Source organism: Psammomys obesus, unplaced genomic scaffold (genome assembly GCF_907164565.1).
Source record: "Psammomys obesus unplaced genomic scaffold, mPsaObe1.curated_primary_1811, whole genome shotgun sequence".
In the NCBI taxonomy this organism is placed as follows: Eukaryota; Metazoa; Chordata; class Mammalia; order Rodentia; family Muridae; genus Psammomys; species Psammomys obesus.
In genome coordinates, this window is record NW_026585691.1 from 6451076 (window position 1) to 6463809 (window position 12734).

General features: G+C 44.7%; 1 protein-coding gene across 1 annotated transcript in view; it reads left to right on the forward strand.

The window, feature by feature from the left end:
• The first annotated feature begins 546 nt into the window (after positions 1–546).
• The window catches only part of Rora (RAR related orphan receptor A), a 119130-nt gene continuing 106942 nt past the window's right edge, over positions 547–12734 (forward strand). Inside the window, exon 1 of the mRNA XM_055597907.1 lies at positions 547–567. The gene's annotated coding sequence lies outside the window, so the exon portion shown is untranslated. The remainder of the gene's footprint in view (positions 568–12734) is intronic.

Below are 12734 nucleotides of genomic sequence, written 5' to 3' on the forward strand. Positions count from 1 at the left end.
GTGCATGCATGCATATGTGAGTAAGGGTGCATGTGTCTGTACAGGTCCGTGTATATGCACATGTGTGTAGAGGTCAGAGGTCAACCTCAGGTAGAGTTTCGGGCCATCCACTTTTGTTTTGAAGACAGAGTCACGCACGCACTGGCGGGGAGTTCACCAGTTAGGCTTGGCTGCCTAGTGAGCTCCAGGAACGTGGTATGCTTTCTTCTACCTCCTCAGCAAAGGGATTGAAGCCACGCTTCAACATGCCTAACTATTTTTAAAGATGGAGTCTGGGGGGGGCTGAGCCCTTATGTTTGAAAGGCAAGCGCTGTGCTGACTGGGCTGTTAGCCATGTGGTTAGTTAATAAGAGAGTGGGTGAGCTCAGGGTCCCTGCCGCTTACAGTTCAAGGCTTTGGGGCATGTCTTGTGACCAATCCCAGCTCTCTGTCACCAGCCAAAGGTGACATGTTTCAAGCACACACTGCATGATGTGTGACAACAGAGACCCTCGCAGGACCCTTTCTTGACCTTTGTCTCTGTCTCATCTCTTTCAGGTATCTCAGTGACGAAGAAGACACACACATGTAAGTAGTGCATTTTGTTTCTGTCCCAAGTTTTCTGAAGAGTTGGAATCCGCATATGTCTGGCTGCTGTGGCCCTTCGAACATAAGCCAATGTTTCCATGGTCAATAGTGGTCATACTTTCAACCTGTAGTGGTCGGGTTTGGCACATCTCCACCTGTTTGTACTGTGTGTTGATGAGAGAGGTCAGGCATAAGCTGATGAATTCTGGTTTTCTGAGCCACGAATCTTTAGAGACGCCACAAAACCTAGCCAGGAGGATCAATTACTTACTGCTCACCTCTTATTCTGGATCCTTCTTAGAAGAGTTTCTAGAAAACCCTGATTTCTTTTAAGCTTCTCTCTCCTTCTCCTTCCCACTAGCTCACAGATGAGGTTGTTTTGTTCTTATGTCTGTGGAGAGCAGAGATACTGAGGGGGATAGAGGCGCTGTCGAACAACCACGGCATGGCTCGTGGGGGCCCTGGTAACTGGCGTTGATGGTTTGGTGTGGAACTGTGTGCTGGGTCTGTGCTCTGAATTCATCCCACTTCTCAGGGTCAATCGCCTTCGTCCATTGCCTCACTCAAACTCCACCCTAGACCAACGCACATCAGTGTAAGGTGCTGTGATCTGCAGTCGGAGCAGTGATGTTTGGCTGAACCTTGAACTTCAGGATGAAACACTGTGTCACTGATGCAAACAGTCAACCTTCACTGTCATTGACCAGCGTATTACTTAGGCCTTGAATGAATGGAGTCTTCAGAATCTGATGAGTATTTTAGGCCAGAGATACGTGCTACCTATGAGATGTGTTCGGGCATCTTCCTAAGGCGAGCATTGGAGCTATTTTTGGCACGACAGAGGAAGGACAAGGATCTAGCCCCACATTTTTCTTCATGCAACTTTTTACATTTTTTTTTAATTTCACGTATATCATTTGGTGGTGGGGGAAGCAATATCTATGTAACATCAAAATAGTTTCGCTTGTGCCTCAGATGACTCTCAAAATCTGCTCTTGGATTTGTCTGTCTGTCTTTCTGTATTTATAGAAAAGAGACATATAAGAAATTAAAATGTTTATTTTTAAAAGTAAAAGAAATACCTTACAATGAGAAGCTGCCTGACATTTAGGGTCCAGTCTTGCAAATCCTCCATGTGGCTCCCATGGGTCTCCATGGAACGCTTGTTTGAAGTACCATGAAAGGTCCAGCCCAAGCTAGACGATGTATGGTCAGGATGGCACCTCCACATTGGCAGTCGCTGTCCCCGTCCCCCTCAATCAGGGTAGTCTGTGATCCTTAGTTTTTTGGGGTTGTTCTGTCGTTGTTCTTGTTGTTCTTGCTGTTGTCGGTGCATAATTGAGCTCATGCTGACTGAGAGATTGACAGCGAAGGCCACTGAAGTCCTCTGTATATCCGCAGGGCAGGCATGGTACAGAGAGCTTCCTTGCACAGCCTTGCCCATGAGCTCGTCCCTGGCCTGGAGGGACCCACTCTAGAGGTGGTAAGTAATCCAGTCTTTCTGCTAGCTCCGTCCTGGGCCTCTCCCAAGCAGGGGCTGCTGATTGTGCCCTACTGTTTGTGGTGGTTTGGGGTGTGGACTCCTGGCCATCTAGCAATACACAGAAAGCTACAGCTTGCATTGTGAATTGGCTCTCAGACAAGCAGACGAAAGGACCCAGTTCAGCTCCATTAGATAAGAAGAGAATACCTCAACCGATGAGATAACGGATGGTAGAGACCACAGACACTGTTATTCTATAAGACATATTCTATAACATCTACATGTTATTGCCATCACTGAAGATCATTTACAGGTGTTTTTAGAAATTCATGGAGGAATTTAGGGAACAAGCATAAGAATGGTGACTGGAGAGGGGGAAAATAATACTTTAATGGCAGGAAATTTAACCAGGTAGACCTTTCCGCAAAACCTTGTAGAATTTCATCTCTGTCAACCTTAAAGGATGTAGCCAGAATAGCAGATTATCTCTAACCTTGAAGATCAATCTGGGGTGTCCAACCTTCTGACACCGGCACACAGCACTGTCATCTACAAAGTTCATGCTCACAAACCTTGCAATTTAATCAAGTTATTATCCTAGTGTTTTAGGTACGTTTGTGGTTTTGTATTGGGGCTCATTTATAGCCACCTTGGGCTGTGTGAGGCCTGGGGCTTGCAGGTTTGGACGCCCTGGAAGACATCAGGCATGAAGTACCTGTAGAAAAACTCAAAGCTCGTAAAGTCCTTAACAGAAAGATTTAGGTCAAATGCTGTCGGAATGTTTGGGGTAGGGTAAGATGATACTTCCAGAATAAAATATCCCTGTGACAAGTTGGAAGGAACAGCACCGAGACAGCGAGTGTCCAGAGAAATTTAACCCTTTGAACTGTGTGAGTGTGGAAATCCTCTGTGCCGCTGGAACACACCCAACTTGACAGATAGCCCTTAATGTTTCCGGTCTTAGTGTCTCTACAGGGCCCACAATGCGTGCAAGAAAAGAAAATCAATCAGTTCTTTCTCTAATAGCCATCACCTAAATGATTTCTTCCTTACAGTCCATCAAATTTTCCTTGAAAATGGAACCATCCTAATGTGCTTCATAGTTTTCTCTTTTTTTAAAGACATTAAATTTCAGCTCCTCTTAAATCCTCTTGACATCTGTTCTTCACGAAGTCTCACTACCAGTGAAGTCTATGAAGTCATTTCTGTACTGGCTCAAAATTTTCACTTTTAGCCAGGGTTCTGGAACTCTTGGTCAAGCCTTGACTGTACGATGGCTGACAACTAGAGTCACTCTGAATTAGTGGTTTCAGTCTGAGCTTCCCAACTGCCCTCCAGAAGGGATTGTTCAAATCTACTTACAAATTAGTAGGTATAGTTGCCAAATGTATTATCAGAGCAGTGTGTCAGATCATATGTGCACTCTCACAGGTGCAAGAGCTAGAAAGCAAACCTGAGTCACTGCCACACTCAGATGCACATGAGCATGTACACACACACACACACACACACACACACACACCATGTTTTGGGACAAACTGAGCCATAACTTTCATGAAAGGACATGAGCTTACCAGCCTGCAAGCCACCCACCAGCATAGTCCTCAGAGAACTCAGGTCCCCCAGCGTGAGAGGATGCCTAAGTGTTTTGACTCTACTTGGCGGAGAAAGGGGGGGAAGAGAATTAAAGCTTGGCGGTTTCCCGTGCTAAGTCATCGTGCCCAAATTAGTTTAGAAATTCTTTCGTCTGTAATGTTTTTTCAGTTGTTGATAAGAAATGCTGCTATTAGCCTGTAGAGGGTGAACATGAAAAGGCATCTTTACTTGTGGGATAGGGACAGATCAGATCAATTTCACACTGTGGTGTGGAGTTTCAATTCCATCTTTATGGTGATCACATAGCACACGGAGCTGCTTGGATGCTTGGAAGAGCGCTTTCACTTTCTTCTTCCACAGCAGTGTTCTGGTTTTGTTTTACTTTAGTTTATTTTTCCTGATGAAATAAAACCGGGTGGACGATATCTTTTCCTCTTCTTGAAATCAAGAGCCGTTTGGGTTTTATAATTGTCAAGGACAGCTGGTCATCCACCCCTGACTTCCTAATCAGATTCTGCTTGGACAGTTCAGTATTTAATAAAACGTTACACAAGGACAAACGTGGAGCTGAAAAACCTGCGGCGGGAAGGAGGACTAGAGGGATGGCTCAGTGGTTAAGAACATTGGCTGCCCTGCTCTTCCAGAGGACCCAAGTTTGGTTCCCGGCATCTATACTGGGTGACACACTAGTACCTTTAAATCTAGGGGATCCAACACCCTCTTCTGGACTCTAGCTACCTGCATTCGCTTGCCAGAGGCACACACAAAGAAAAACATGCCCATACACATAAAGGAAAATCAAAAAGAAAACTTGCAGCAGACCGCCCTGTCCAGTTGTTGTCACCAAATGGAATTAAGATTCGGCCACCACAAGGCAGGCCCAGAGGCCAGTAGAAGGCCCTGGGAATGGGTGGATATCTGAGCACTGCCATGGCTTCCTGTCGTCATCTTCAGTTGTATTTCTGATTCTTCTAGTCCAAGCCTGCCCTGCCTCCTTCATTTACACACAGAGTCCAGAAGTACAAGTGACTCAGTAGTGAGCAGTCAGAAAGCGTGACTCTTTAATCGCAAGTTCATTTGTCAACTTTCCATACGGCCTCTCCCCAAAACACCAACAGAAATATTGTATCCAAATATTCCCAAATATCTTCGTATTAACATAAATTGCCACTAACAGATAAGTTAGTGCATCTTTTTTTTAACGTTTGGTTGTAACAGGCTAACACCTAAAGTAAATAATTAAAGCACTGTATTATTTATAAAGAGATTCCGATTCCCAGCAGTCAAAATATTTTAGCACAAATCTGAATATTTCCGTATATACCTTTAAAGGGGTTTCATGCATTCATTTAAAATAGAACAGATTAACGTATTCGCATTTCTTCGAATTATGTTTGAGTGTTTTGCCTGCGTGTATGTATGTATATGCACCACCTGCATCCCTTGTGTCCAAAATGGTCAGAAGATGGCTTCGGATCCCCCAGGACTGGAGATAAAGATATCTGTGAGCTGCCATGTGGGTGGATGCCGCTCCTAGGTGCCCGGGCCCTCAGCAAGAGCAGCAGGGCCTCCTAATCACTGACCTTACTCTACGAGCCTGTGTTCCCTTTTTAGCCCCAGGGACGGGACGGGGCTTTGAATTTGACTTGAAGAAAATGAGTTTTGCGGTCTCAGGCCTTTCTCCTTGGGTCTTTGTGAATCCCACAAAGTAAACACAACAATTTGTCACAATCGTTACCATCTACTCAGGAGAACCAAGAACCAGGAAAAGCCTATTTTCTATTTGTTTTCCTTTGCTGAAAGCCACCCTTTTGAGTGTAGACTCTCAGCAACATCCAACTTGAGGCTCACTCACAGTCCAAAGAAAGCCGGGCACCATTCTTGGAGGGTGCTCTGGTAACGGAGCTCGCAGGTTGCCTTGACAACCCAACTGACTCACAATAATTATTTTTTCAGTTGCTGGCAGGGTGTTTCATTAGGACAGCAAGACAGACATAAGCCTTCTTTTAGTAGGCCTCCATGCTCATCACTTGGCTCACTGACAAAAAATAAAATAAAAAACAAACCCTTAAGTTTATGCCCATAAAGTAACTTGATGGTTCATTTGCTAGCACTGTTAGCTTCCCAGACATAAAGCTTGATGACAATGGGACATAACGAAAAGGTAAATGTTCATGATTTACAGGGCTACCTGCTCGAGGCTGGCAGGTTCTTCACCCCCAAGGACTCCTACAATAAGAGACAGGGCTTAGGTAAGAATATGAACTCAGAGGCACATAGGCAAAGGGAAAAACCCTAAGATGCAAATAGCAGGTACATCCATTCCAGAAGATTCCTCCTCTCATAACCAGGAAGCAAGTTTAGCTGGAGTGTAGGAGAAAAAAAAAAAAAAGAACTAGGCCTCCATACAGGATTCTCATACTGTGATCCAAACATCTGGTGATAACCAAATAAATGCGGTGATTCCACCTGGGACCCTAGAAACCATCCCTGTTCACCTCAACTTCGCTCTCACCCTGAATAATACCTACCCACTCCCTTCAGGAGTGACTTGATAGAAGAGGTCAAGTATCTGGCATAGAGTTTGGAAATGATTTCATTGTTTATATTCAGTCTGTGTAGCTACAGCTACACCCTCCAAAGTGGTTCTGTGGTCCATCATATTAAAAAGAAATGGACTGTACTCAGCCATGGGCTTTCTCCCAAAACAGACAGTTTTCATAGCCTTAAAACCCAACTTCAGGATGAGGACCTGTGAAGTCCACAGAAAAGATGAAAGTTTAGTCTTTCTATCAGTTATCAAATGCTTGGTGCCGAGCTGTACCCACTAAGGGTTTCCCGCCTAAGTCTCCAGGTGCTGGTTTTCCTTGATTAGTAGACTCCAGAGTCATGGACTGACTTTAGAATGAAAGCATTTGCATCCCTTTCTGTCCAAGTTTGCTATCTGTTGCTCTGATAAACACCATGACCAAAACAACTTTGGGGAGAAAGGCTTTATTTGTTTATGCCCCACAATCACACTCACCCGTGAAGGAAGTCAGGGAAGGTACCTAAGGCAAGACTTGAAGCAGAAGCCATGAAGCGGCTTCCTGGCTTGCTCCCTGTGGCTTGCTCAACTTGCTTTTTTGTATACCCCAGGACCACCTCTCACAGGATAACACTGTCCACAATGGCCCAGCCCTGCCCACATCAATCACTAATCAGGAATATGTCCCACAGGCTTACCTATTGGCCAATGAAGTGGAGGCATTCTCTCCATTAAAGTTCCCCCTTCTTAGATGACCCTAGTTTGTCTCAAATTGACAAAAAAACAAATTAGGACACTGTCTCATAACATAGGTTCCAAGGATATGTTAAGGTAGTAACTGGACTCTTTAAAATTCTTGGAGAAAACAAAACGATATGGCCTACCATATACTGGTGTGTGATTGGTAGATTTATTACATACATAATAAACTCCTATACAATTGGCCTGAACTTTAAGATAGAGGGGGGGACTGTGGAGAAAGACCAGTTGAGAAAGTGCTTCCCATGAAAGCATGAGAACCTCAGTTCAGATTCTAGGCACCCATATGTTAAAAACAAAAACAAATAAATAATATCAGGTACAGCAATGCACACCTATAGTTCTAACGGAGGAGAGGCAGAAATGGGAGAGTGTCTAGGAGTTTCCTAGACAGCCAGTCTAACCAAATTGGTGATCTCCAGGTCCAACGAGAAATTCTGTCTCAAAAAATAAGATGGGGAGAGACCATCTTATTATTATGGTACTGACCGTGGGCCTCCTCACACATGTGCTCACACATACCTACACAAATACCTACACCAGAGGTCTGTATGAAAGAGAAAAGCGGACAGGGGAGAAGTCTTTGTTACCTTTGATTCGACAAGGAGAGCAACACCAGAGCAAGAGCAGAGGTGCCCATAGTTGTAGCCAACAGTGGCGTGCACCAGGGACCAGGCACTTCTCAGACTCTACGTTGTATTTAATGCTGTCTTTCCCGCTTCCCATCTTCTCATGAGCTCCATCGGCTTTCACCCTTGCAGAAGTCTCAGAAAATGTATTCTAAGACTGAATCACTTAGCTTAAACAGGTCAGAAAACTTGTTCGCTCACCAGCTGGTCATGGGCAGAACTCAGACTCCGAACCAGATGAGAATGCCGGTTTCTGTGCATGGGAGAGCCACCCTGGCATCTTTAGTCCGGACAGTGGCTCATGCTTTGCCTCATCGAGGGAGCAGAACTTTTTTTGAGAGCGCTGTACAAATTATCCAGTGTTTCATCATGGCCATGGCCATGATGTGCAACACTTCTGCTCCACGGGTGGAAACTAAGCCATGGACACTGGCGTGCCCCAAGGTCACAGGAATTAAAGGCAAAGAGCTCTAAAACCTTCATTAGAGGGCTGTCCTACTCTACAGCAGGAAAAAAAAAGAAAGCCAAGAACAATCTAGTTACTGCTACAACTCTCTGAGATCTTACTATTGAAATCATTTTAAATTTTAGTTGTCCATTGTTATTGTGTATGTGCATGCATGTGATGTCTGTGTACATGTGTGTGTGCCATGGCATACACGGAGACATCATAGGGCAATTTTGTGCACTAATTTCTCTCCATTCACCTCTGAAGATCTGGGGATTGATCTCGAGTTGTTAGGCTTGTGCAGCAATCTTCTTTACCTACTGAGCCATCTTGTAAGGGGCGAACACTGATTTCATTGCTGTTGCTGTTTTGGTCTGGTAGGGGTTTTTATCTTATAGCTATTTTGTGCATAGATAGGCTTTTGCATTTGAAGAACCTCCTTATTTCAAGACATGAGAATGTCTTTCCCTTTGTATAGGAACGTTCATCTTACCAAATGGTCTGCTGGCAACTATCCAGCCTTCGTGTTAAAAGGGTCATGTTTTATCTTTTTAACATCCTAACCTGATCCTGCGAAGGAGATGAGCAGTCCATATTACTGTTCATATGACTCAACTGATCCCATGATAAGAACAGCTTTTCTGGGGTTCCTGAGCTTGTAGGAGCACCAAAGCCCCAACCACTAGCCATGTGCATATCTGATGGCATGAACTGATCTTCTGCTGAAGCAAAAAAGCCTTTCATTGTTGTCAATGCCATGTACAGTACTCATTTCTTTGGCTCAGCTTGCTCATTGATGCTTCACTTTCAGTGTCCATGTGGACAGTGTGATTCAGCACCTTGTGGTTTCCTTGAAGCCTCACCCAACCAAGCAAACAGGATTGCAGGGCTGAATACTTGGAGACTGGAATCCATCTAAAAGATAAGCAGCTCGAGGGCTGGGGAGGTGGCCTGCTGATCAAGAGCACTGACTGTGCTTGCAGAGGACTGGCGTTCGGTTGCCAAAACCCATGCTGGGCAACTCCTATCCACCTGTAACTCAAGCTCCAAGAGATCAAATGCCCTCTTCTGGCCTCTGTGGGCAGCAACACATGCATGCACAGACACACAGACACAAAAATAAAAGTAAAATAAATCTTCTTTAAAAGGTAGCAACCAGGTTTTGCTGGTGCTTAATCCCACCTGAATTTAGGATTTGATCTGAGCTGTAGTATCTACAGGCAAGGAATAAAAAATGGAGGCAAATCAGAGATTGAAGTGTGAAGAAGGCCACCACTGTATATTAACTGAAGCTTTGTATTACCCTAAAACTTTAACTAACCTTTGATTATAATTGCTGCCCACATCTGCACATTGATGCAGCTAAGGCTTTCACTTCCAAGAGAATTCCCCTCTCTCCTTTGACTGCCCAAGGACTGTCCGCTCCTAATGGAGTGCTCTGTCCTTGTTCCCCTTCCATCTTTAGGCAAATGTTTCTCCTATAAAGCAAATATGGCTCCTTTCAACTTTTACTGTGTTGACTGCCTCAGCATTAATTCTAGCTTTTAATGTCTTGGTCAACAGCCAAGTGTAATTATTTAAAAGACAGTTGAGCCAAGCATGGTAACACATACCCGCGATCCCAGAACTTAGAAGGCTGAGAGAAGGAAATATAACCGCTTGAAGCAAGTCTGGACAAGGTTGTGAGTTCCAGGCCAGGCTGTAGTGCCTAGTGAGACCCTGTCTCAAGCAAACACACAAACAGCTGATAAATAAGCAAATAAATTGTAAAACAGAAATTGCTAGAACGTGATAGATTATAGATTCAGCAAAGGAAGTTAATAGACACATCTTTTTTTTTTTTTTTTTTTTTTTTTACTTTGGGGTGAAAAAGAGAATTTATGATGGAAAGTCCTGAAATTCAGTGCCAAAACCTAAGAAAGGCATGCAGGCTACCTAGCAGATGGAAGCCAGTTCCTGTAAGAAGACAGGGGTAGGAGGCAAGGAGGTGCTCAGAATTCCTAATCTGTGCCTAGAACTACATGAGGCCCTACGTAGAAAGTTCGCTTCGTTCCCCTCCGTCTCCAATCGCTTACCTCCTTTGGAAGATTGTGTGCGTGCGTGTGCGTGCCGGAGGGTAGGCGTGGTCCTTTTCCCTCAAGCACCACCCATGTGGATTTTTGAGACTCCCTCGTTTGCCTGGAACTTGCCGAGTAGGCTGATATGCCAGCGATCTCCAGGGACTTGTCTATCTCTGCCTCCCCAGGACTGGGAGTACATGCCACCATGTAGGACTTTTTCATGTGACTTGTGAGGACTGAGCTCCGGGCCTTGATTTTGCAAGGCCAGCGCTTTACTGACTGACCATCCCCCCGGCACCCTTTGCCTCCCCCGATTTGAGGGATGCTTTGTAATAAAAGTACTGCAAGAAAATGCAGGTACCGAGTCTGCGTTTTCGTACTGTGTTTAAACCCCGGGTGGGCTCAGCTCACAGGTGATGATCCAAGCTCTATCTAAAATCATCACCAGGTCAGTCCATGGTTCTGGGGACAATGATGTGGACCCATGTGGCTGGAGTCACCTGATACCAAGGAAGAAATGGATAATGGAAAGACATGGAGGTTTCCTTTCTCTCATGACTGGCGAGGGGCTAGAGCGAGCAGGAGAAAAGGCAGCAGCCTGGAAACAATGTTTTCCTGCCTTGTCACTTAGCATCATCTGAATCACACATTTCTCGAATCAGCCCCTTCTTGAACCTGGTTAAAACCCTGATTCTTAGATAGAAGCTTCTTGCCTGGCTTTTCCTGTGATGGACGAAATAAACAGAATGCTTCCTGGGCAGTAAAGATTTCAACCGAAGTATGACAGGGCTATTCTGACAGTAGAGAAGGAGCCAGTCCCCTTTGCTCTGTCTCCACGGATAGAAGGTCTAATTGTAAGAACAGTTCTTGCCATGTCATTAAAATCAGAGGCATGGAATGAGCCCTGAAGTTTAAAAAATACATATGCACTTTGAATTCCATGGCTAATGGTTCTCCTTGCTTGCTTTCATCCCAGGGCTAATTGGCCAGGGCTCCTGTGATAGGCCGGGAAGCTCTCCAGCCCTTTTAACTCAGCTACAAATAGCTTGATAAAAATTTGAACTCCAAATTTCAACTCTTCCTCATGTCTTAGGTAGATGAAGAAAGCTGCTCTGAGTTAGCCCTTCTTCATCATGAAGAATCTTTCCCTCAAACAACTGGAAAAATTGGGAGAAACTATTTCTCTTACAGTAGGTACTTCTTCCTTTTCCAGATAATAAAAATAAAAATAAATGGATGTCTATTGTTCCTCTTGAAGAATAGTAAGGTGCCAGCAAGATGCAGCCACCGCCTGTCCATCCTTCAGGTGTATTGAGTTCATTTGCCTGTCTCACTTATACCATGTCTTCTTTTTGTTGACAAAACTGAAAATCCATTTCCCTTCCCCGTCAAGTTGGGGCATTGTCATAAATGTTCCCAGCCCTATGCTGCACTTAGATGGGATAACACCAGCGCCCCTAGAGATGAGGCAAAAACTAAACTCTGTCCCCTGAGGCCAATGAAATAGCTGTTTGGTCCCTTGTGTGAAACTTCCTAATAACTTAACTGGGCAGCCTGTGGGTCCCTGGAGGGCTTCTCCACAAGAGCGTTCCCTCTCTTTGTTAAGATTGCTTATTAAAAATGATTTTATAATGAAGTTGCCTCAAATAGCAGTTCTTTTCCTGGTTGTCCTTGAAGCAGCAGCAAAGAACCTAGAGACAACTGTCTAGGGTTTTCCTCCTTGTTAAAACGTCTCCGTTACTACGGATGCTCTTGATTTTTAAGGAGACAGAGTCTAAGTGACATGAGTCCTTTTCCTCTTGATTATGTCCCTTAACACACTGTGCAGGGCATTATTGGTACCTTAGCTTGTCGGGCAAGTGCGGGAACCGAATTGATCTCCGTCGATTGAGGACATGTTAGTCTGCAGTGGAAACCAGACTGTCAGGCCCCAGGAGAGCAGAGTGGTTAAGAGATGCCGGCTGTCATTCAGCCCCAGCTCAACCATAACAGTGATTTCTGGTGATCTTGTCTCTTTGGTCTCTGATTTCTCCTATTAACTAACCACTTACCTGCTATAAGGGATGATCAAAAGAAAAATCAAGCAATAGTAAAGGCAAGATGGGGCTGGTACAGCACTCCCAGTACTAGGAAGAAGGTCATAGAGGCTCACCATCCAGCCAGCCTCTCCTATTTAATGGGTTTCATGTAACACCCCAAGAATGAGGCCTAAGGTTAGCCTCATGTACCTGCAAATCTATGAATATGCACACATACATACAAAAGCATGCATATAAAATAGCATCATACTCTGTGTTAGCTGCACTTTGTACATATGTCACTTAGGAGACAAAGGGTTTGGGGTGCTCACATCGTCTATCAGCCTGTCTTTTGTCTGTATGCTGATCTATTTAACAAAAAGAATGATCAAGAGTCATAGGCAGGGCTTACCAATGGGCATATCTGTCTCTGACATGGCCTCCCAATGGCCAAGCATTCTCAACAAGTGGCACAGAAAAGGGGGGGGGGAGCCATATGAAGTTGTTAGTGGCAGACTCTACCTGGAACATTCTCCTCACGGTAGGTAAGCCTGTCGGACAGCAAATCTACATAGGGTGTTGAGACACAGCTTGTAGGGTGCATACAGGACAACCACCAGATGTGTGGGGCATGCATGGGGAGAACG